Below are 9,087 nucleotides of genomic sequence, written 5' to 3'. Positions count from 1 at the left end.
GATGTGGCAGAGAGCAGAGAGAAGGCAGGGTGGCCCGGGGGCTTGCACCATCGGCACTGGGGGTAGTGGGGAGCTGTGGGCTGTGCACCTTATTTTGTGCTTCTCAGTATCATTGGAATGGATCCTAGGAGCATGTGTCCTTTTGTAATCTTATAAAAAGATCAATGAAGATCATTTAAAATTACTTTTAAGAGTGACAGCTGCTTTGTATGCCACCTTGATCACATGTAAATCATCACATTCTCTCAACTTCATGGTGATCTGATGTAGCGTGGGTAGGTAGCCCACATTGTGGTTTTCTCCTGTTCAATGGTGTCCCCAAGACCTGCAGAGCCCTGGGGGATGTGATTCACTGTGCTAACTCCACACCCACCAAGTGCAAACCTTCCCAGCAACCAGCACCGCCAATCTCCAGCCCTCAGCTCTAGGAATCCACCAGAATCCTCTGGAAAGCTAATTGTGCACCACTGGGAGATGGCTCAGTGTTCAAAGCACTTTCCCGACAGCTTCCCTTATGAGGGGGGATGAGCAAGGTCCTCATTCCCCAGCCAAGGGAAACTGAGGCTCAGGGAGGCAGGTCACTGAGCCAGGCAGTGGCAGGACCTGGCCAGGATTTTGGTGACCTGTGACTTCATTTTGGCCCCTCTGCTGTCTCCCTAGCTAGACTCACTAAGTCTGTGGCTATGGGCTGTGCCTGGGCCACCCCTCTCCTGGGGGCTGATACCCAGCTCCTTATGGCCATCACCCCTCTCAGCTCAGGGATGCCATTTCAGCTGAATGACCCAGAGAGGACCAGTGATGGGCAGGTCACACTGGTTCTCACCTCCACACCCTTGTAGCCAGCAGCTCCTACCCATTCTTCCAAGCTCAGGCTAGCCATCTCCTCCAGGAAGCCTTGCTCATCCAAGCTCAGCGCCATTGCACGGCCTTCCCTAACATATAGCTCTTTCCCATCCCCTTTTGTGTCCCCCTCCAGGTGTTACAGGGCCCTTCCTGCACCCATCTGCACATACAGCCCACTGTGGAGTCCCTGAAGCCCCACCAGTCTCTTTCAACTGCTCCCGGCTCTGGCTGCCCTGGCGCTGCCACACAGTACAGGCTCCACAATGACTGTCGAGGAAATTAGTGAATGAATGAGCTCACAGATCCATGAAGCACACGCGCTCTGGCTCAGCCCATGGCGCTCTTAGCCTCCACGTCACCAATGGCAGGAGGGAAGCAGTAGGCGAGATCTGCACACCCCACAGGACCCCTCACTCATGCTCACAGCTCATCTCCGCCACCAGCCTCGAGGCTAAAGGGCTCACCTCACTATTCCCTGTTTTCGGCAGCACCCCGGAGGCCCCCCAATACCCCACTCCCTCTGGTCATTTTTCCTCTTGACCCATCTAACATCCTACACCTTCTACTGCTTTTATTTTTTTAATCCTGTTTTCTCCCACCAGAGATATAAACTCCACATGGGCCAGAACCTTCTGTGTTTGGTTCATTGCGGGGTCCTCCCTGCCTCAAACGGAGCCTGACACGCAGTCGGTGCTCAAGGACTGCTGCTGAGGTGCGGGTCATGGGCTGATCGTTAATGAGCCCTTTCTCCTCTTGCCTCTTTCCCCCAGTACCCAAACTGGGGCTTGACACTGACCGTGTCCCAGTGAGAAAACAACTACATTTGCCAGCAGCACAGTCAGATCAAGAACCAGGAGATGCCAGGTTTTCTGAATGAGCTGAGCCTTCACCCCTGACAGTGCCTCTGCCCTGGGGGCAGCACAGAGAGCTGTACAGTCAGCACCTTCCCCTGTGCAAGTCCCATCCCAGAGGCGGCAATGCCCCTTCCTGGAGAGAATGTTTCCCTCTCTGTTTCTTCATCCCTAGTGGGGATGGGTTACAGGACGAGAGCTCAGATGGCTTCTGTGTGAACCCAGGGACAGGATCAGGGAGCCGAAGGGACAGGAGGCAGGTCCTCGCTCTGTGTAACAGTCGGGGCTAAGCAAACAAGGCATGAGGGTACTGAGCTACCCATCACTGAGGGCACTGAGCTACCCATCACGGAGGGCACTGAGCTACCCGTCACGGAGGGCATGGAAGCAGACATGGAGGGACTGCAGAGGGCAATCAGGCATCAGTGTGGGCCCCGAGCCGGACATCTTCTAAGGGCCTGCCAAAGTCTCAGACTAGGGGGTCACATGGGCTGAGAAGTCATTCCAGCAAGCATGTCAGTGGCAGAAAGGAGCTGACTGCTCTGAGTGGGAGGCACGGCCTATCGTTGGCACGCTTTGTTCTGGGCAACCGAGCTGAGCATGCCCACGCTGCAGCCTCTCCAAAACGCAGCAGAGTGGACAGGTGCAAAGATGCAATCACTGAGTACTGGGAGCTCCAGCAGTGCCACCTGAACAAAGCCTGCAGTTAGCCTGAAGTGAGACCTCTAATCTCCCAGCCCTGACCACAGTGGGCACAACAGCTAATGGCAGAGCTGCCATCGGCAGCCCATCCCGTCCATCCCGCCCTGTTCACAACCATCAGTCCACAGAGCAGGCCACAGTCACAGCACCATGCACATAGAGGCATCCCATAACTTCAAAGGCAGGGGCCAGCAGGGAGGTCTGGTGACTGAGTGCCAGGCAGCTGACAGGCCACTCTCGGTGCCCCCACAGTGGTTGAGCATGCAAGTATACACAGTGGAGCCTGTGAGAGGGAGAAGAAAGCTGGATCTGTAATGAGGCCCCAGCCGGGTCTGTGCTGCCTCAGTTTCCCCAGGGCTGCTCACAAGGGCAGCTGCTTGTCACAGAGACTGGATAACCCCCAGACGGGATGCCCTACTGAGAGGTGACTTGGAGAGCCCCTCAGCCCAGGGATGCCATTTCAGCTGAATGAACCAGAGAGGACTGGCCATGGGTGGGTCATCCCATCACCATCATCCTTGCGAGAAGGAAGCTTCTTTGTTCTTGAAATGCCTTGGCACCGGCCGCTCCCACCCATCCACCACCATGCTGAGAAGTTTCTATGGACAGGATTCATGTCCTCCATTCATTCTGGGGCTCCTAGCACTGTGCCTGGTACCGGAGAAGACTCCATAAATGTCTGTGGCATAAATTACTTTGTGGATGGAGGATGGATGGACAGATGGGAAGGTGGACAGATGGATGGGAGGATGGGAGTGGGTGAGTAGAAGGGAGAACAGATGTATGGAGAAACAGGGATGTGTGGGCTGGTGGATGGGTGGATGGAAGACTAAGTGGGTGGCTGGATTAATGGGAGGTGAGCAGCAGGTGCCTAGGAGTCTGGGAAGTGGGTTTGTTGGTTGGCTGATTGGAGAGATGATGTTAGGTGTTGAATTGTGATCCCCACAAAATATATGTGAAAGTCCTCACTCCAGGACTGAGAATGTGATTTTAATTGGAAATGGGGTCTTTGCAGGTGTGATCAGGTTAAAGTGAGGTCATTAGTGTGGGTCCTCATCTAATCTGACTGCTGTCCTTATAAGAGGAGAACATGGCTGGGCGTAGTGTCACATATCTGTAATCCCAGCACTTTGGGAGGCCAAGGTGGGTGGATCACCTGAGGTCAGGAGTTTGAGACCAGCCTGGTGAAACCCCGTCTCTACTAAAAATACAAAAATTAGCCGGGCATGGTGGTGGATGCCTGTAATCCCAGCTACTCTGGAGGCTGAGACAAGAAAATCACTTGGACCCAGGAGGCGGAGGTTGCAGTGAGCCAAGATCGTGCCATTGCACTCCAGCCTGAGCGACAGAGTTAGACTCCATCTCAAAAATGAATAAACAAATAAAAAAGAGAGAGACAAAGAACACCTGGATAAGGCCATGTGACACAGAGACTACAGTGATGCAGTTGCATGCCAAGGAAGGCCAAGATTCCTGGCCGCCACCAGCAGCTGGAAGAGCAAGGAAGGGTCCTCTGCAGAGTGTCAGATGCAGACACCCTCATTTCGACCTCCAGCTTCCAGAACCAAGACAACAAATTGTTGTTGTTTTAAGCCACTGAGTCTGTGATCCTCTGTCACTGGGTCCCCGCTGGCATGTCCAGGCTGTGCACCGAGCTGTGCTGGGGAGAAGAGACCTGGGCATGGAGGGAACCAGACCCAGAAGATTGCCAGTGGCCTCTCTTCTTCCCCTTTTTGTCAGCCAATCAGTTTGTGGTTTCTGTACCCACAAAAACTTCAGGAGGTATTAACAAAAGAAAATTGTTTTTTCCCAAGGAAGGGCGCGGAGACAGTGGAGAGGGTGCTGGGAAATGAGTCCCCTGGGAGAGGGGGCCCAGACACGATGCTAAAATATCTCAGGCTTCTGAGTGGCTGGATTTCCCTAGGACCCTCAGACCAACAGACCTCAGACCCTCAGACCTACGTTGGGGCCCGCTGAGGAAACTGAGGCCCGTACAAGGTAGTGAAATTCTGAGTTGTCAGGGTTAAGCCTAACCCCTCTCCATCCTAGCTCCCCCACCCCTGTGGCCCTCACTAGGGTTTTGTTTGTTTGTGTTTTTTTAAGATGGAGTCTCACTCTGTCACCCAGGCTGAAGCACAGTGGAGTGATCTCGCCCCACTGCACCAGCCTCCCACACTCAAGCGATTCTCCTGCCTCAGCCTCCAGAGTAGCTGGGACTACAGGCACGTGCCACCACGCCTGGCTAATTTTTTGTATTTTTGTTAGAAACAGGATTTCACCATGTTGGCCAGGCTGGTCTGGAACTCTTGCCCTCATGTGATCTGCCTGCCTCATCCTCCCAAAGTGTTGGGGTAACAGGCATGAGCCACCACGCCCAGTCCCTCAGTAGGTTTTAAGGAGCCTTAGCCCTCCTTCTCCCCTTAGGGCCTGACCAGGTATACTGGTCTATCAAGAAGCTTACAATCCTGGCAGAAGGTGAAGGGGAGCCAGTGTGTCACATGGTCAGAGAGGGAGTAAGAGAGAGAAGGGGGCAGTCCCATGCTGTTTTTAACAATCAGATCTCTCATGAACTCACTGTGAAGAACTCACTCAAGTGGATTGTGATAAACTAAGCTTGTCCAACCCGCAGCTTGTGGGCTGAGTGCAGGTCAGAACAGCTTTGAATGTGACCCAAAACAGATTTGTCAACTTTCTTAAATCATCAGCGATTTTGTGTGCATGTCTGTGTATGTGTGTCTTTTTCTTTTTTCTTTTCTTTTCTTTTTTTTTTTTTCTTAATTCATCAGTTATTTTCAGTGTATTTTATGTGTGGTCGAAGAAAATTCTTCTTCCATTGTGGCCCAGGGAAGCCAAAAGGTTGGACATTCCTGTGCTAAACTATTCATAAGGGATCCACCCCATGATCCAATACCTCCCACTGGGTCCCACCTCCAACACTGGGGATCACATTTCAGCATGAGGTTTGGAGGAGACACACATCCAATCTCTATCAGGGGTATGTCCCCATCATTGAGACAGGCTGTAGAGTATGCACACTTTCAAACGGGTCCTGTCATATTATTTTCTGAAATGTTTAAAACCATTTAATTTCCCGTCCATTGTCCATAAAGGCTGTTTTCCTCAAATCCTCATCACTCAATGTTATCTAGGATTCTTAAATTTTCTAAACAAGTGGTGAAAATACAGATCACATTTTATTTGTGCACATTGCATTTGTCAGATTGTTAATAATGTATCGGATTTTTTGGCCCATTTTTCTATTGAGTTTACTATTTTCTTTGTTCATTTGAATATCAATCATATTCACTTTGCCCTAAGCAGTGTCAACATTTTCTATTATTGTCATGTGTCTGATAACTTTGTATGCCAGCTTTTATTGGAATGAGTCTTTATGATTGTTATACTTATTCTAAAGTTTTTGTATTTAATTAAATTTGTTGGATTAGTATATCTTTTATTAAACTGGAACAACAAGCCCAAATCTATGTTTTCTTGGGTTCATTCAGATTTAGAATTCAGATAACTTTTTGGTGGGTAAATTATTTTTATCATAATGAAGAATGGCTATCATAATGCAATATGATCATTTCTGCCAATGCTTAATGTTTTGTAGTCTACTTTGTTTATGTGGTCAGGAGGGCAAGACCTGAATGACCTTGACTAACTCAGTGTTCTGAGGACCTCCTAGTCCTCAGAATGATTTTAGAATGTTCCAAGAAGACAATATCCTGAGATGGGGAGAAACTGTCTGGGACAGTCTGGACTCTGTCCTTCTTTTTCCTAGAACAGGATATTCCTGCAACTCTTAAACTCCGAGAACCAAGGTGCACATGGGGTGTGAAACCTCGGGTGGAGCACTCAGGGGTTCCTCAGCTGCAGTACACAGTGGGGCATGCGCAAAGGAGACTCTGTCAATCCTGGGCAACTTTTCTGACCTCAAGGGTCAGGCTTGTCATCATAGATCTTAGGCTTTTGCTGATTCTTCCTGCTCCTCTGTTAGTAATAAATGTAGTTTGTCTGATTTACTGTGTGAGCATTCTTCTGTTCCTGGCAGCTTGATTTATATAAAATACCTCCTGCTAGACCTGTGAATCTATGCAATGTGGAAGTGTCATACAGGTAAATAAGCAACTTAACTGAGTTGAAAACTAACATACATAACATGGGGCCACTGCAGCAAGGGGCAAAATGATCCTGCCAAAATGTCACATGTGACCATTCCAGATATATTTTGGAAGAAGAAATTGGATGCTGAAACTCAGAGAGATCTGAAGATCTTATCCAAGCCAACAGGAGGCTAATAAAGCCAGGGAATTCCACTGTACTCTGATTCAAGAGTACAAGCTTCATCTCAGAGAAGAGCAATGCAATGGCATCAGTGATCAGACCAGGGAGATCCTCTGCCACAGAGAAAGCAAAGGTCTAGAGACTAGCATGAAGACGATAAGCGACTCCAGATTCACTTTCCCTTTGCCTTGAGGCCACAGAAAGCCCAAAGCATGTGAACATCTTCTTGGAGGCATTTAACTAAAAGAACAATTGAAACTTGAAGAAAATGTGAGTCAAAAGTTAAATTTAAAGATATGTTACTTTCTCCAACCATCCCCCACCAATTCACCACAGGATGAGTCTAGTGAGATCAAGCATGTCATTTATACAAAATACAGAAGTTTTATGTTCTTTATGTGAGCAGAAATATGTTCAAATTTTACTCAATAAATGTATTTTGTTTTACTACTAGAAATAGTAATTTTCACTTGGTCATTACTTAATTTTATAATTATCTGTATTTAAATTTGTATCAGCTCACTCCCGGGTGTCTACCTACAGGAAAAGAAGTCATATGAAAAACACATGTACACACATTTATAGCAGCACCATTTGGAGTTCCAATAATGTGGAACCAGGTTAAATGTCTATCAGCCGATGAATAGACAAAGAAAATGTGTTATAGATACACCATGGAATACTACTTAGTTCTGAAAAGGAACCAAATGATGGCATTTGCAGCAACCTGGATGGAGTTAAAGATGATTATTCTAAGTGAAGTATCTCACGAATAAAAAAACAAATGTGATATGTTCTCACTTACAAGTGGGAGCTAAGCTAAGAGGGTGTAAAGGCATAAGAATGACATAATGGACTTTGGGGACTCGGACAGAAGGTTCAGGGGTTAAGGTACACACTGGGTACAGTGTACACTACTCGAGTAATGGGTACACCAAGGTCTCAGAAATCACCACTAAATAACTTTTCTATGTAATGGAAAACCACTTGTTTTCCCAAAACTATTTCAATGTAGTAATATATATGAAAATAATGAATATGATAGTCTTGAGGTGCAACATTCGCTGGGTTTCATATGGGAGAAAAACAGCTAAAATCAAACACGTGGACAGGCAGTCAGAACATTGTCCATCACATACATAGTAAAATTAATAGGAGGCCAAACGTTCATGAGGAGAGTCCATTTGGAATAGCCTGCACCTGCAGTGAGGATGTACGCAGTAGGGCACACATAACTCATGTTAGGGAGAAAACATATAATTTTACTCAACGTGAAAACATCCTCGGAAATAGCTCACTCCATGCTGTCCAGATGCAGTTCTGTACTGTAGAGACTAAGAACAAGAGTCATCAAAGTGGAAAAACCTCTGCCCCGCTCCAAATTCTGCTTCACACAGGAGTAATACTACTGGAGGGAAAAGCCATACATGTCCCAAATGAGGGAAAGCCTGTACATATCAGTCATTTCTTATGAGACATATGAAAATTCACACTGGATAAAAACCGTATGAATGTAACAAAAGTCAGAAAGTCTTTAGATATTCCCTACACCTGAATAAACATTTAAGAAAGAGCATTCTGGAGAAGCCCTATGGATGTAAGGAATGTGGGAAAGTCTTCAGCAAGCCTCAAAACATGCACATATAAGGAGCCACGCTGGAAACAACAACAACAAAAAAAACCCTATTGATGTGACAAATGTGGAAAAGACTTTGCAAAGTCATCAGAATTAAAAGTCATCTTAAGATTTACAATAACAAGAAGCCCTGTGGGTGAAAACGGGGAAATCATCATTAATTTTTTCACCATACTCAATATGAGAGGAGGACATACTGGAAGAGAGCTCAATGAGTTAACATGCGTGAGAACGTCTTACCTGAACTCTCGTATCTTATAGAAGCGTGAAAAGAAACCCTCCGAACGTAAAGTCTATGGAAAGCCTTTGATATTTATTCATCTTGAGTACCTATTTGTTCTCACACTGGAGAGAAGCTATGAAAGTAAGGAATATGAAAAAAAGCCTCAGTGTTGCCTCAGACTCATAATTCATACAAGAACTCACACTGCAGAGACTGCTTGTGAAAGTAAAAACTGTGGAAAAGACCTCTTTAAACACTTATCCCTCCTGTTGCACAAGATTCCATGCCCTGGAGGGAGACTACAATGGGAATAAACATAAGAAAGTTTCAGTTCCAGCTCTTCACTTATTGAGCATGAATGAGCGCATAGTAGGACTGAAGCACTGTAAAAACGTTAACAGCGTTGCCATTATCATTGTCTTATCCTTCAAGTAGAACCCAAATTCATATGTTTCTAGTTTTTCCTTTCTTAACAAAATGGTATAAGATGACAGATATCTGTCTTAGCACCCTTTCTGCTCTGCCAGGTTAATGTTGCTATGTAG

Source organism: Chlorocebus sabaeus, chromosome 2, assembly GCF_047675955.1.
Source record: "Chlorocebus sabaeus isolate Y175 chromosome 2, mChlSab1.0.hap1, whole genome shotgun sequence".
NCBI lineage: Eukaryota > Metazoa > Chordata > Mammalia > Primates > Cercopithecidae > Chlorocebus > Chlorocebus sabaeus.
This window is presented reverse-complemented; position numbering follows the sequence as displayed.